We start from the raw sequence: 16,070 nt of genomic DNA, 5'->3' as shown, positions 1-16,070 counted from the left end.
AGTGTAATTTATTTGTTTCCATGTTGTAGACCTATAGGGTTAGTCACGTGTTCCTCTTCTAAACAGATCTGTAGTCCTACCTAGAATCTCTTTATAGTTTTACACTAAGATTTTCTTTAACCCTTCACTGTACTCTTTCAAGAAATACCAAATACTATTTCTACTTTCTTTTTTAAAGTAAAATTATTTTTTATTATTTGAAAAAATTTTTAATTTAATTTTTATTTTATATTGGAGTATAGTTAATTTACAATGTTGTGTTAGTTTCAGGTGTACAATAAAGTGATTCAGTTATTGCTTCTCAGCCTTTTGGCTAAGATCAAGTGTAGTATCTGTTCTTATTAGTATTTCAAAATCAGGAATAAAAGACTTATAAATGTACAAATTACTGCCTCAGCAAAGCCCTCTCTTTGTTTCAGTAAAGTACTTGGCACTATGCATTTCAGTGCACTGGGAAGTATTATATTGTTTTGTTTAAACGTTTCTTATACTCTTATACTTCTTACTGCATTTTAAATGTATACTGTATATAGAAGAATAACATATAGAAAAGTACACACTTCCTGAGTATCTGGCTTGATGAATGCTCATAAAGTAAGCTTACCTATGTAACCAATACCCAGATCAAGAAACAATGTTATTAGAAACACACAGCCCCTTCCAGATTCTCCCTTTCATAACCTCACATCCCACACATATCCTGACTGTGACAGCAGTAACTACACTTACTTTGTCCTTTTTATAAATATAATCTTACACTTTGTATCCATGTTGTTGTGTGAGGTTGTAATTTGTTTGTTCTAATGGTTATTTAGCATTCCACTCTGAATATGTGAAATTTTTTTCTTTTGTTCATGGATATTTATATTGTTTCTAGATTTGGGCTATTACAAATAGTGCTAAGAACATTCTTATACATGTCTTCTGGCTCTGTCAGAAATATACCTATTGAGCTGCATGAGCTGTTTGTATATTTTGGAAATTAATCATTTGTCTGTTGCTTCCTTTGCAAATATTTTCTCCCATTCTGTGGGTTGTCTTTTTGTCTTATTTATGGTTTCCTTTGCTGTGCAAAAGCTTTTAAGTTTCATTAGGTCCCATTTGCCTATTTTGGTTTTTATTTTCATTACCCTAGGAGGTAGGTCATAAAAGACCTTGTTGTGATTTATGTCAAAGGGTGTTTTTCTTATGTTTTCCTCTAAGAGTTTTATAGTGTCTGGTCTTACGTTTAGGTATTTAATCCATTTTGAGTTTATTTTTTTGTATGGTGTTAAGGAGTGTTCTAATTTCATTCTTTTACATGTAGTTGTCCAGTTTTCCCAGCACCATTTATTGAAGATGCTGTCTTTTCTCCATTTTATATTCTTGCCTCCTTTGTCATAGATTAGTTGACCATAGGTGCATGGGTTTGTCTCTGGGCTTTCTATCCTGTACCATTGATCTATATTTCTGTTTTTGTGCCCTACAAACAATAAATGCTGGAGAGGGTTTGGAGAAAAGGGAATCCTCTTGCACTGTTGGTGAGAATGTAAATTGATACAGCCGCTATGGAGAATAGTATGGAGGCTCCTTAAAAAACTAAAAATAGAACTACCATATGACCCAGCAATCCCACTACTGGGCATATACCCTGAGAAAACCATAATTCAAAAAGACACATGTACCCCAATGTTCATTGCAGTACTATTTACAATAGCCAGGATGTGGAAACAACCTAAATGCCCATTGACAGATGAATGGATAAAGAAGATGTGGTACATATATATAATGGAATTTACTCAGCCATAAAAAGAAATGGAATTGGGTCATTTGTAGAGATGTGGATGGGCCTAGTAAAGTGAAGTAAGTCAGAAAGAGGAAAACAAATATCGTATATTAACGCATACATGTGGAATCTAGAAAAATGGTACAGATGAACATATTTGCAGGGCAGGAATAGAAACACAGAACTAGAGAATGGATGTGTAGACACGAGGGGAAAGGGGAGGGTGGGATGAATTGGGAGAATAGGTTTGGCATAAATACACTACCATGTGTAAAATAGATAGCTAATGGGAACCTGTGGTATAGCACAGGGAGCTAAGCTTGGTGCTCTGTGATGACCTACATGGGTGAGATGGGGGTGGGGAGGGAAGTCCAAGAGGGAGAGGATATATGTATACATATAGCTGATTCACTTCACTGTACAGCAGAAACTAACATCACTTTGTAAAGCAATTATACTCCAAAAAAAAAAAAAAGGAAATATACCTAGACGTGTAATTGCTGTTTCAGCGGATAAGTGTATCTTCAGCTTTAGTAGATACTGACCAACAGTGTTCTAAAATGATTGTACCAGTTTATACTTCCATCAGCAGTGTATGAGAGTTTTCATTTCAACAATTCTGGTAGGATAGCTCATTGTGGTTTTGATTTGCCTTTCCCTCATGAGTAACTTGAATACCATTCCATGTTCTTTTGGCTTTTTGAATATCTTATTATGTGAAGTGCCTATTCAAGTCTTTTGCATATTTTTCTATTGGCTTGTAGGTGTTTTTCATATTGAGAATAAATAGATTTTGATACAACTTAGAACTCCACGTCAAACTGCCCATTAAAGGAAAGACTGTGTTACTTTCTAGTAATATAATATTCTACATCACTCAGATCTTCTAGTGAGAGACCTTAGAATGACAGGTCTGGTCAATATATGTTAAAAGAGCAAGCATGTTGTAGAGTCTGCTGCCTATTTACCCTCTTCTGTTAAATTCCCTTTGGTGTACCTGTCCATTGTCTTTTCCTCCTTGTTGTCATGTGAGAGCAATCCAGAGCCCCTCTAGCTTTTCTGACTGAACTGGGGACACTACAAAAACATTATTCTAGAAAAGCTGACTATGTCATAGTAAAACTTCAGAAAACCATTTGTGAAATGAATGAATGAATACATGAGTGAATGAGTGAATACATGAGTGAATGTGTGAATATGTGAATACATGAAAGAAAGAATAAACACATGATGGCATAACTGGGTCTTGAAGTTGGGCCTTCCAACGCTAATCCTGGTATAAATTCCATTATGCTCTAATATTTACTATTAATCAGGAAATATTGAGTGTGGTAAACTATTGCCATAAAACCTTGTCCTCAACTTGTAACTCACAAACGTGTATCAGAGGTGAACTCTCAAAGTAACAAACTTGTAATGCATTTAGATTTAATTTTATGATAAAATTTGAGTAGCTTTTTTTATAAACTATTTTTGAATACATAGTCTATTACCAAAGAAAAAATTCAGTTCAATGCACATGATTCTACTATTGATGAGTTAGATCCAGATTAAGTGAATAAATGTATACATTTTTCCTAGAAGATTACTTTCATTTATATGTCACCAAAAACTGTATCATATCTTCCAAGGTCAAATATCAACATATTAATTATGGTAGTTTTAAATTGATACAGAATTAATATGAAGTAGAAGCTACTCTTAGTTTTTATTATTTTTTTTTATTAAACATTTTTTTAATTGTGGTTAAAAAAACACATAAAATTTACTATCTTAATAATTTCTAAGTGTATAGCTCAGTAGTGTTAAGTATATTCACATTGTTGTACAAACAGATCTCCAGAACATTTTCATCTTGCAAAACTCAAGCTCTATAACTCATTAAACAACAACTCTCCATTTCCCCCTTCCCTCAGCCCCTGGCAACCACCATTCTACTTTCTGTTTTTATGAACTTAATTGCTTTAGGTACTCATATAAGTGGAATCATACAGTGTCTGTCTTTTTGTGACTGGCTTATTTCACTCAGCATAATGTCCTTAAGGTTCATCCATGTTGTAGCATGCGTCAGGATTTCCTTCCTTTTTAAGGCTGAATAATATTCCATAGTATATATGTACAACATTTTGTTTATCCATTTATCTGTTGATGAACATTTGGGTTGCTTCCACTTCTTGGCTATTGTGAATAGCACTTCGATGAACACAAGAGTGCAAATATCTCTTCAACATCCTGCTTTCGATTCTTTAGGATATATACCCAGAAATGGGATTGCTAGATCATATGGCAGTTCTATTTTTAATTTTTTGAGAAACCACCATACTGTTTTCCATAGCAGTTGAACCATACTCTTAGTTTTTAAATGTTGATTCTAATTTATGGAAGGGGGAAAAAGATATGTAATTTACTAAGTATGTGTTCTTAAGTTCATTACTTACTATGCTTCCTTCTCTATAAAATGTGGTATTAGACTATCCTATAGTAAGGATGGGCCCTACATTTTTAACCAGCTTCTTTAGGGTTTTACCTTTACATGGTTTAAAAATTTTTACCGTTTAATAAACAGCACTATTTATTCAGGACAAGTTAACAGATATGAACAATTTTAAGGCTTTGTTATTCATATTGCCACACTGACGTGGGAATGGTGAAGAGATTATACTAATTTATACTCCTACCAGCATCCAGTGACTGTGTCCATTCCTCAAACCTTCAACAGCACTAGATGTGTTTCACAATTTTCAGCAATTAGACAAAATAGTATCTCATTGTTTTGCATTTTTAATTAGCAATTAAATTATATCTTTTTCTGTCTTTTATTATAACTGACAAAATGTGAGGGGCAGGGAGATCAGAAACAGAGGGGGAGGAAAGAAACTTTCTCAGTATTTCTTATCAAAATATGTCATCCATTAAGGAAAAACCATACATTTTAATGTTGTTATCTCTTCTGTCTTATTTCTCAGCTAGGAGCAGTTATTATTACTGTTTATCTGTGATGATTTTTCAATGCTGCTAGTCCAGGAGTAGGTTTTATTTTTACATTTTGGTTGTTAATAACAATACATATCACCAACTCTTGATTTATTGGAGTAACGAGGTAGAGATAGAGGGATGGAAATCAGAGACAGACCTAAATCCCAGTGGCCCATAAGTGGTAAAGGGAAAGCTAGAATCTCAGGTGGATTCACACCTCCTTCCCTGGGGGTTTTGGGTCATTAGGCAGCAGCTAATAGATCTGTATAGATGCTTGTGACTAAACTTAGTCGACTTGATGCCAGCAGAGCCTGTTGAAAGGTAAAGAAACTGAGCCAACCAACAAACTTCTTCGGGACAATTTTGGCAGCAATTTTAACAGATTTTTTTTCACTGAATTTATCACATGAATCCTTTTAATAAAAGATATTTCAGTAATGAAGGTATTGTACATTATGAGCACTTTGCTAAAATGTGATTTTTTTTTAATTTATAATTTATATACCTTACTTACTTCTAGGAAGAATTTGGGATGGCTTACAAAAGAAAGCATGTAGCAATCCTGTAATTATAAGAGAAAACAGATGCTGTAAGAAAACAGAAGAGAGTTGACTCCTTAGCTTACAGCTTTGGTTCTCAACTTTAGCATCTATCAGAATCCTTTGAGAGGCTTATCCAAACACATGTTGCTAGGCCTACCCCAGAGTTACGGATTCAGGAGGTTTGTGGTTGGCATGAGAATTTGCATTTCTCATAAATTCCCAGAGGCTGCTCATCCAGGAACCACACTTGGAGAACCACAGATCTTCGATCATCATGTTTCTTGAGTATTTGGAATCATGATTGATTAATATTAGATTTCTTTTATTAAATAGTTTCTTTTTGTGAACATATATCTCACTATCTGATCACACATAACAGCTATGTTATTATTTTCATAAGGCTCTTCATATGGATATAAAGGATATGATTGGTTGTAATTTCCAGTCATTTTGAACCTTGGCTACATTAAATTCACCTAGAGAGTTTTTAAATAACACCAATATGGAACCTTATTTCCACGGATTCTGATTTAATTGGTCCATGATGAACAATTTTTTTAAAACTTTCCTTGTGATTCCAAAGTGCAGCCAGAGTTGTAAGACACTGATACGTAGAGAGAAGAATAACCCATATTGCCAACAGATAATCAGGTTGTTTCATTTGTGGCTTGGGGGTTTTCTGTTTTCCCCCCATCAATTTGCCTAGCTACTCATTCCCATTTTTATCTGTGTGGTATGCTTTTGGTTCTTAAGTATGCTGTTTTGTTCTTCTCTTAATTGAACTTCATCTGTTTTTGATGAACTATTTCTCAAATCTATCAAGGTCATTTTAAATTGTATTTCTTTCTTCGAAAGTGTTTAACCCCTGCCCAACTAAGTATCATCTGCAAGTTTAATGAGCAGATTTTCAATTTCCTAATTGAGATTGTACTCATTAAGTTTTAATATTTTATAATTTTATTGCAAATTATTTCTAGCATGCGTGTGATGCTACCTTGACTTTGCCCTGGCCGTGCACATTTTCTTCATTATCAGTGAACATTTATTTAGTGCTTAGAGGTTGTGTGTTATTGAATCAAGTTCCATGACTTCTAAATAGTTGAAAATAAGTGCTGAATCTGACTCTATGTAGTTCTAACTCTAAGGAGAATGTGTATATAACATAAGCTGCATGAACAACACAGGACATATAAGCATTTAAACACAAAAATTGAACATTGAATCAACAGTTCATTGGTCAGGCGGATATTGTAACACTAACTGTGGCTGTAGAGAATAGAGGTCAAGAGTACCATCTGCCTCTTATTAGTTGTGTAACCTTGAGCAAGTTACTTGCTCCTTGTGCCTCAGTTTTGTCATCCATAAAATGTGATTTTAATCATTCTTGCCTTGGTTTGTTGTAAAAATTTGTGTCAGATAATGCATGGAAGATTCTCAGCAGAGCCTAACACATAGCAACAGTTCAAAGAAATAGTAATGATTAAGAATCAGTTAATTGAGGAATTGATAGTAGAAGGTATTTAAGGTTTGGTTTGACAAGACTGATCATTAACAATTTAAGTGACACAGAGATGATTGGTCTGGGATCTGTCCCTAATCTGGAACTTTTGGTTTTAACAAGTGTAAGCATGTTTTTATGTAAGCAAATAGTTTAGATTTTCATTCTCAGTGTGCTATGTTTATTATTAGAAAGGGTTCTTTTGCAGATAATTATAACTACTGAGTGGCAGAGCCAGGATTCAAACTCAGGACTTTTGTCTACAATATGCCAATTGCTAAATGGTAGAAACAGAGAGAATAGATTGCCCCAGACATAAAGGGTGAGAGGAGTGAGAATCTGTTTCAAAAAATAAGATTCCGTAAAGAATAAAGAAGCCAGTATTTGACCACTTACTACGTGTTAGACATTGTTGAGTACGTTATTTACATTGTGTCATTCAGAGGCTTAAAAAGGTTAAGTAATCCTTGCCCCAAATCATAAAGATGATAAATGGCAGAGCTAGGAATTGAACCCAGAAATGTGACAGCAAATTCCATTCTCTGAATCCCTTCAATAAACTGCCCATCCTTGAATAGAATCAGATTACTTTTGTCTAGAATAGAAGATGCACTCAAAAATATGATTTAGAGTACAGAAAGATACGGTGGAGACAAAAGTTGTGTTTACTTCCTGTTTTGTGACAGAGTAAATTGGAACAATCAACTGAGGAATTTTGTCTTGAGTTTAGCATGTATTTAAATTGGTTAAAAATTATAGCTGAAAAGTGAAGGTGTCCTGGGAGAAGAAGGCTGGAGATGGCCTAGATGAGGGTTTTAGAAATAGAGATAGATTGGAAGGGGTGGGTTAGAAGCGGAGGCAATTTATGTACTTCATCTTCTTTTCTCCAATGATTTACTTAAAATAAGTAAACATCAAGAGTGATTTCTTTGAGCTTTTGAAAGCTAACACATTTTTGATGAAACACACATTTTTATGTCACATTTACAGTTTTCAGAGGGCTTTCACATACATTCCTTTAATTTTTTTATCTTGTATTGGTGGGCACTTTTACAATTTTGCTTCTATTATCCTAAAATATCCATAAGTACAAGAAACATATTTATACCAAATTGAATAGAAGCTACAACTGCACTGGAGTTTCTTTGCACGTACCTTTTTAATGTGTTTATTTCATTATAAATGACGTTTAATTATGGTCAAATTAAACGTAGGTATTATTTGGGAAATATTGGCCATCAGGCAGTGTCATGGAGGATCTTGCTTTTCTCCCCTGTCATTTTACACGTTGTTTTTCTATCTCAAAAATCTCAATACTGCCACTGCTCAAACATGTTCAAAATGAAGTAATTTTCCCTATGTAATACAGTTTTGAGTCCCCAAATATCAGTTTGATAAAAAACTGTATTTTTCAGGCTTCCATTACTATAACATTTTTTATGACTATAAAAAAAGAACACTTTGTACTGCATTTTGTCTGAAGTTTAATGATTTACAAAAACTCTTGTTTTCTTAAATTAGAATTACATAAATAAATATCTAGTGATTCATGAAAGTAGAAGCTGAATTTCCTGGAAAGTCTTCTAATATTTGCCCTTTACCATTAGATTGGACTAAAATTAGACTTAGTCAAGTTATTTATCTACATATATAAACAATTTTTTTAACTCTAAAATTATTTGTTTTTGTTCTTTGACCTAGCATTAACTGAAGTGCTAAGTAATACTGTATGACCTGAACTCTGGAGATATCATTTAAAAGCTATAAAGCAGGATTATTTCTACCAGACAATAAAATAATCTTACTTTTCATTAACAGCTATTTACTACTAATAAAGTGTTTACTTTTTAAAATAATCTTTTATGGGCTTCCCTGGTGGTGCAGTGGTTAAGAATCCGCCTGCCAATGCAGGGGACAGGGGTTCGAGCCCTCATCCGGGAAGATCCCACATGCCGCAGAGCAACTAAGCTCGTGCGCCACAACTACTGAGCCTGCGCTCTAGAGCCCGTGCTCTGCAGCAAGAGAAGCCACCGCAATGAGAAGCCCACGCACCACAACGAAGAGTAGCCCCCACTCGCCACAACTAGAGAAAGCCCACGCGCAGCAACGAAGACCCAACGCAGCCAAAAATAAATAAATAAATAAAAAATAAATTTAAAATAATCTTTTATAAAATGAAAATAAATGTCTACATAAGTTAAGGGATACAATTTCTGGTCAGATTGTTTATATGTATGTTTTCAGACATTTTGTACCAAAACCAGTAGCTAATATGCTCAGTGAGAGTTCATTTCTCTCTCTCTTCACACCGACTAATCCACATCCCCAGATAATTAAGAAATCTGACTAAATTGAGCATCATTATGCTTATTATATGTACTGCTAATTTTGTTTTCATTTAGACTTTTCCCATTTTAGAATTTGTACTTACTGTTGTTCTCAAAAAAGACTGAAGCTATAAAATTACTACATTAGTAGTTGTGGTGTAACACAATATAGCTGAAATAAAGAGAATACTATAGGATAGACCTAGTTTTGAATTTCAGCTTTTCTGCTTATATGCTGGCAGTTACTGAATCTCTTTGCACCTTGGTTTCATCATATGTCAGTGGGTGGAAATTATGCCCACCTTATAGGGTAATTGTGAAAACTGAATTTAACAAGCCATACAAAACACTGTGCATGCAATAAATGTTAACTGTTATTATTGATGATAATATTTGGTCCCGTGCTGACAGGAATGTTGGTTTGGGAGGGGGAAATATTTGAGTTTTGAAAATTTTAGAAAAGAAGATCATCATCTGCCAAATAATAGCAACTAGCCTCATTGTCCCGTGCTGCCTGCACATCCTCCCCTTCATGGCTCATTGAAAAGTCCTCCTGAATCAGATCCACGGAATGGTTTACATGACTATGAGTGGGGCTGATCCAATTATGTAGCTTGACTGCAGAGCCATTTAATGGTAGCCAAGGTAGCTTATTTCTGTGTCATTTAGATTAATTTTTTTCCATTTTACTTGTACTACTACCAAACCGATTTCAAGATATTTTCAGCTTTCTGCTTTAAAAGTTTACTTTAAAAACAGTGATAAACAGGCTCCTGTTTGATTTTAAATGATTTTCTATAACTGTACGATTGTAGCTCTTGATATAAATTGCTTAGATATTGTTGTTCTTTCCTTCCTAAAATTACACACATCTAAGGCTTGGTTGAATATCCAGGTGTAAGGAAGCTCATGTTAATTTTTCAAACATTGTATACATTTCTATCATAGCAACTGATTGAGGGAAAAATGAGTTTGTAAATAACACTGTTACAGCAATATAAGTAAAGGCTGCCTCTCTTAAGGTAGGAAATAGAAAAATCAAGTTAAGACGAATCTAATGTGATCACTCTAATTATTTTTACTGGAGTTTTAAAAGAATGGATCAATAATGATATTTTGTTTCAGGCTATTAGCAGCCCGAATCTTGTCTTACAAAATTAAGAAATCAGCTCTCGTTAATTAAACTTAAATATGGTGGCAGAGATCTTTGTGCCGTGAAGCGAGAGCCTGATCTCTGGCTATTTTGTTCTGTACTTGGTATAATGCAGTACACTATTCTCAGCCAAAGCCCGATGTTGTCTCGGCAACTCCCGTTGCCATAGCAATGAAATTCTTTTGCGGGAGCAGGGCGAATGCTAATTGTAGCCATTTGTTGTTCCTTCTGTCGATCCCTTAACTAGCACAGTTGTAGAGCAGCCAGAGACTCTGGGTGAACAGCACGAAGTGCCCCCAAAAGCATTGCTGCTGAAGGCAACCGGCTGCTCTGCTTAAAAAATCATTTGAGTAGCTGACAGTGCCACTATGTGGGCAGAAGCACAGCTTGACTCAGACCCTGACAACTGTTGATCTGGGACTTAGAGAAAAAGAGAAGACTGTTTAAAACCTGTTGAGAAGGTACTGATGACATGGAGATTAATTTGACACCAGTCCCTCAGAGGTAGGTGGTAGGCATATCATAACAACTGTTTATCCAGGCTAAATGCAGTACTGGAATGCCCAGAGGCTGTAGGAGACAGATCAATGGTTCTTCCTTTTATTTCCGTCTGAAACTGCAGTACTGTGGCCTAAGGTAAAATGATTCATTTGTCTGGAACCAACCAATTGTAATTCATATAGGTATTAGATTCAGTTAATACTGGTAACTCCCCCCTCTCTTTATAAAACCTTATTTTTAGAGACTTATGATTTAGTTGCCAGAAATGAGTTGAAACTGAAAATCAACTCAACATAAATGAGAACAGACCCCTTTTGAAAAATAAATGACCAAGTGATATCTACCAGTTGTATGGTCTATCATGCTACTTTAATTTGAGAAAATGTTACTAACCTGGCTCATAATTCATTGTAAAGCCTAATTGCTAAAGGTACTTGGGGAAGAAAAAAATATTATAATGGTAAGAGAAAACATGTGAGGCACAATTATACGATTATATCTTCCCTTTAAAAGTGTATTGATCCTTAAAAATGGTCAAGTTCATGAGATTTTTAAAAGCAGCTACTTTGTAAACATAGTAATAAATTTCAAAGTATTTTTTAAGGTATAAATTTAATATATGTGCCTCTTAATTGAATAGACTAAAGGTACATCCTGGCTGAAATGTCCTTAAAATGTAGAGGAACTACTATCATAGGCTTGTTTTAGCAAGCTATTCCTCACCATAGCTTTATATTTGTTTGTATTGAGATGGTCAAAATTGGTATAAAGATAGCCCTATCATAACTACAGATCCCTCTTTTTACTGGCAAGCAGGGAAAGAAGGCCTTTCAATTCAATGTTTTTTTTTTTTTCCTTGAAAGAACTCTATGTGTATTTAATATTTTTATTGCTTGTCCTGCTCTTTCCAGGGAGGTAACTACCTGAATACCATTCAGTGCCCTGAAAGAAATTAGTGTCCTATGATAGTGATCATAATAAGTCAGTTGTGTGCTTCAAACACTAAACAAAGTAGTCCCATCCCATCCCATTGGTTAGATATTCAGTCCATAAATTCCAAGGAGGAAAGACTTGAAATTTACTTGTTGAAATTTTCTAAGACATACTGTTTTCTTCTTTTAATAATTTTTAATTAAGACAAGAAAATACCTATAAACTATATATAAATACTATTTTTTAAATGTATATATCTTTTTTGTGAATTTCGTATGCAAGGTATCTCAGATATTCCTTAATAAGCTTTTTTGGAATATTCTTTTAAAGGTTATTTTTACTAAATCCTCAACTTTAAAATATTTGGTTGTACTTCTAAAACACTGCATTCTCAGTATAATAAATGAGAAAAGAGCTTATTTATTATTAATGCTCTTAATTCCTCTTAATTCCTCAGTCAACAGAGTTCCTTATTGTCAAATTTACTACCAATCATGGCTTCTCCCATAGTGTTCAGAGAATAAATGAAGTCTAACCTTACCATGAGGCTGCACATCCATTTTTTTTTCTTTTCTTTTTTTTGGTAGAGAGAATTTGTGTTAACATATAGCTTAGCAGTGGACTGGATGATAAATGGCACGATAGATTTCCATCATGATTGGTCTACAGTAGCCCTCTGGAGAAATCAGAGTAGACCATCCATCCTCACTCAACCAAAATTCTTTCTCTTAATGGCCAGAGAGATGAAAGTCCTAAAACCTGAATATGGGATGAGGAGTGCTCTGATATCAAGCAGTGTTCTGAAAGCACATCATACGAATATTAGACCTCATCCAGAAAGCCAGCTTTTTGTGGTACCTAGAGCTCCCACCAGCTTTCTTCCACGGGCAGAACCAGACCACTGCTGACTGTGCTCCAGAGCCTCCCAGTGTAGAAACCTGCAGCCCAGCTTGTCTTACTGGGTTCTCTGTAGGCCTTTGCTTTTAGTGATACAGCATGCCAACATCTTACTCACTTGGGCCAAACAAACCAAAGCATTCCCAAACAACTTCTAGTGGAAGTGACAGTACACAGGCTTTTAGAATCAGGTTACTTGATTGGAGTGAGTCTTACAACAAGGACTATCACCTGGGAAGGAGGAGTTGAATATGAGGAGATGGAATCCAGGGCCCAAGCTGCTTCTCCTGGCCTCAGTCTGGTGTGGGTGACAGGATAATCACTTCCTGAAATGATAGATCACATGTGAGATAGTTGGCCTCTCGAAGAGAGAGCGCCTCCTAGGGTGTGTGTCAGGAAACCCAAGAGGAGATGTGTCTGAGCACTCATGAAGTTAGGTGGCCCTCCATTTCAGCTTGAGATTTCTTCTGAGGTGGGCGTCAGCGGGGAAGACAGAGCCTGATGGCTTAAAAGAACCACCCCACTGGGAAAATGAGGGAATGAGTGACCTAAATTTTAAAATTCGTTTTTAAACCCAGCTCAAACCACTCACTCCTTGTCCCTCCTTTTAAATCAAGGAAGCTCGAAGAAGGTATGTCCCACTGTGATTCTCCCTGGAAGGCTGATGAACCATTCTAGCAATACATAGACGGAGGCAGCCTGATTTAAAAATCTAGCAGCAAAATCTGTACCTCATATGGATATTTATTAGAAGATTCTTGATCTATGCCACAGTCAAGCCTTCCCAGGACATTATCGGGAAGTCCCTTCCTTAAGTACATACACCTCACTGACAGTCCTGAATAATGGTGGTGGTTTTTTTTTTTTTTCATGTATTGGTAATTGGTAACATGGATCACCTTGGCAACCTGTTAGATATTTTTTAGTAGTTTTGTGGTTTATAGTTTGGCTCATTTTTACAGTTATTTCTCAATTATTTTTAGCCAAACATGTCTTATTCACAGTTCAACATTCTTTTTCATTGTGCCCAGCACTAAGCAATTTGCTCCTAAGAATACTGGTGAAAAATTAATTATTCTACCTACTAATTATATATTCTTTTTTCCTTTTTTTTTTTTTGAAACTTAGCATGATTTTATAACTTTTGGATGATAGTTCAAGTTTAAATTTTTAAAAGTTAGACTCATTTTTCTCCTTGTCAGTCATTACATGAAAATTAGTCAAAAGCTAGAAACTAGCACTCTATAAATTATAAATTATACATAATGAGAAAAACTATCACTGGTTCCAAACCTTGCTGTGTGTCATAATCATTGGGAAGCCTCATTCCAGACCTACTGAAGCAGAGCCTCTGGGGGTAGGTTCTCTGTTTTTAAACAAATTTCTAAGATGATTATTGTGTTCATAAGATAGCCCTAGTTGGAGAAACAACGTTTCGGAAACAATGGTCTGGGGGTAATCTCTTTCACTTTTTAATATCAGGTTTCAAAGTGAAAAAAAGTCTTAAAATGTTGATGTCAATTCCAGGAATATTCACAGCTAACTGGCTCATATTTTTCATTTTGGTTCTTTTTTGATGTTTGTTTTTCTCTAAAATGAAAATATTCCCAATACCTGATTATAACAGATATATAAAATAAAAAACGATGTTAAATAGGTAATGTAAGTCTTATTGACAGGAAATAAATTTTTAGCAATACAGAACATGGACAGAATTGCTGTTTTTAAGTTATAAAAAGTTCTTTAAAAAGCACACCCCGGAGTACCAAAAAAATAATTGTGCCTGCATGAACCAGTAGATTGGAAAGATTCATTTTCAATCCATATCCTTCCAGACTATTTACTTAGACTAGCTTGAAACATACTTTCAACATTAGCGAAAACTGCCAAACAAACAGAGCAGAAATAATTGGCTGAAATTTCATTAGAAAATTTCTTCGTTTAAAAACTAATTTTTAGAAAACCCTAAAGTGTGCATTGATTATATGCACTCATTATTAGTCAATTTGCTAGTGACAGTTCACCTAGAGCTGAGAAGGACAACTCTAGGTCCAGCCTGCAGTTTCCGAGCTAATAGCAGTTCATTGTTTCAACAAAGTCTGGGCTGGTGGGGAATGGGACTACACTGAGTGACAACTTAATCTATATTTATATGTAGGTGCAACCTCGTTTTTGTTTTTGTTTTTTTTTGAATTTTTGAATTTTATTTTATTTATTTTTTTATGCAGCAGGTTCTTATTAATTATCCATTTTATACATATTAGTGTATATATGTCAATCCCAATCTCCCAGTTCATCACACCACCACCCCTACCCCGCCACTTTCACCCCTTGGCATCCATACGTTTGTTATCTACATCTGTATCTCTATTTCTGTCCTGCAAACTGGTTCATCTATACCATATTTCTATGTCCCACATATATGAGTTAATATACGATATTTGTTTTTCTCTTTCTGACTTGCTTCACTCTGTACGACAGTCTCTAGATCCATCCACGTCTCTACAAATGACCCAATTTCATTCCTTTTTATGGCTGAGTAATACTCCGTTGTATATACATACCACATCTTCTTTATCCATTCATCTGTCGATGGGCATTTAGATTGCTTCCATGACCTGGCTATTGTAAAAAGTGCTGCAATGAACATTGGGATGCATGTGTCTTTTTGAATTATGGTTTTCTCTGGGTATATGCCCAGTAGTGGGATTGCTGGATCATATGGTAATTCTATTTTTAGTTTTTTAAGGAAACTCCATACTGGTCTCCCTAGTGGCTGTATCAAATTATATTCCCAGCAACAGTGCAAAAGGGTTCCCTTTTCTCCACACCCTCTCCAGCATTTGTTGTTTGTAGATTTTATGATGATACCCATTCTAACTGGTGTGAGGTGATAATACCTCATTGTAGTTTTCATTTGCATTTCTCTAATAATTAGTGATATTGAGCAGCTTTTCATGTGCTTCTTGGCCATCTGTATGTCTTCTTTGGAGAAATGTCTATTTAGGTCTTCTGCCTATTTTTCGATTGGGTTGTTTGTTTTTTTAATATTGAGCTGCATGAGCTCTTTATATGTTTTGGAGATTAATCCTTTGTCCGTTGATTCATTTGTAAATATTTTCTCCCATTCTGAGGGTTGTCTTTTCATCTTCTTTGTAGTTTCCTTTGCTTTGCAAAAGCATTTAACTTCCATTAGGTCCCATTTGCTTATTTTTGTTTTAATTTCCATTCCTTTAGGAGGTGGATCAAACAAGATCTTGCTGTGATTTATGTCAAAGACTGTTCTTCCTATGTTTTCCTCTAAGAGTTTTATAGTGTCCGATCTTACATTTAGGTCTCGAATCCATTTTGAGTTTATTTTTGTGTATGGTGTTAGGGAGTGTTCTAAATTCATTCTTTTACATGTAGCTGTCCAGTTTTCCCAACACCACTTATTGAAGAGACTGTCTTTTCTCCACTGTATATCCTTGCCTCCTTT

General features: G+C 35.1%; 1 protein-coding gene and 1 pseudogene across 3 annotated transcripts in view; both read left to right on the top strand.

Moving 5' to 3' along the window:
* DIAPH3 (diaphanous related formin 3) overlaps positions 1-16,070 on the top strand; it is a 568,557-nt gene that overhangs the window by 452,015 nt on the left and 100,472 nt on the right. The window lies entirely within an intron of this gene.
* Positions 294-463, top strand: LOC137752283 (U2 spliceosomal RNA; annotated as a pseudogene).

Source organism: Eschrichtius robustus, chromosome 18 (genome assembly GCF_028021215.1).
Source record: "Eschrichtius robustus isolate mEscRob2 chromosome 18, mEscRob2.pri, whole genome shotgun sequence".
Lineage (NCBI taxonomy): Eukaryota > Metazoa > Chordata > Mammalia > Artiodactyla > Eschrichtiidae > Eschrichtius > Eschrichtius robustus.
Note: the sequence above shows the minus strand (reverse complement) of the source record. Positions and strands in the feature narration are given on the sequence as shown.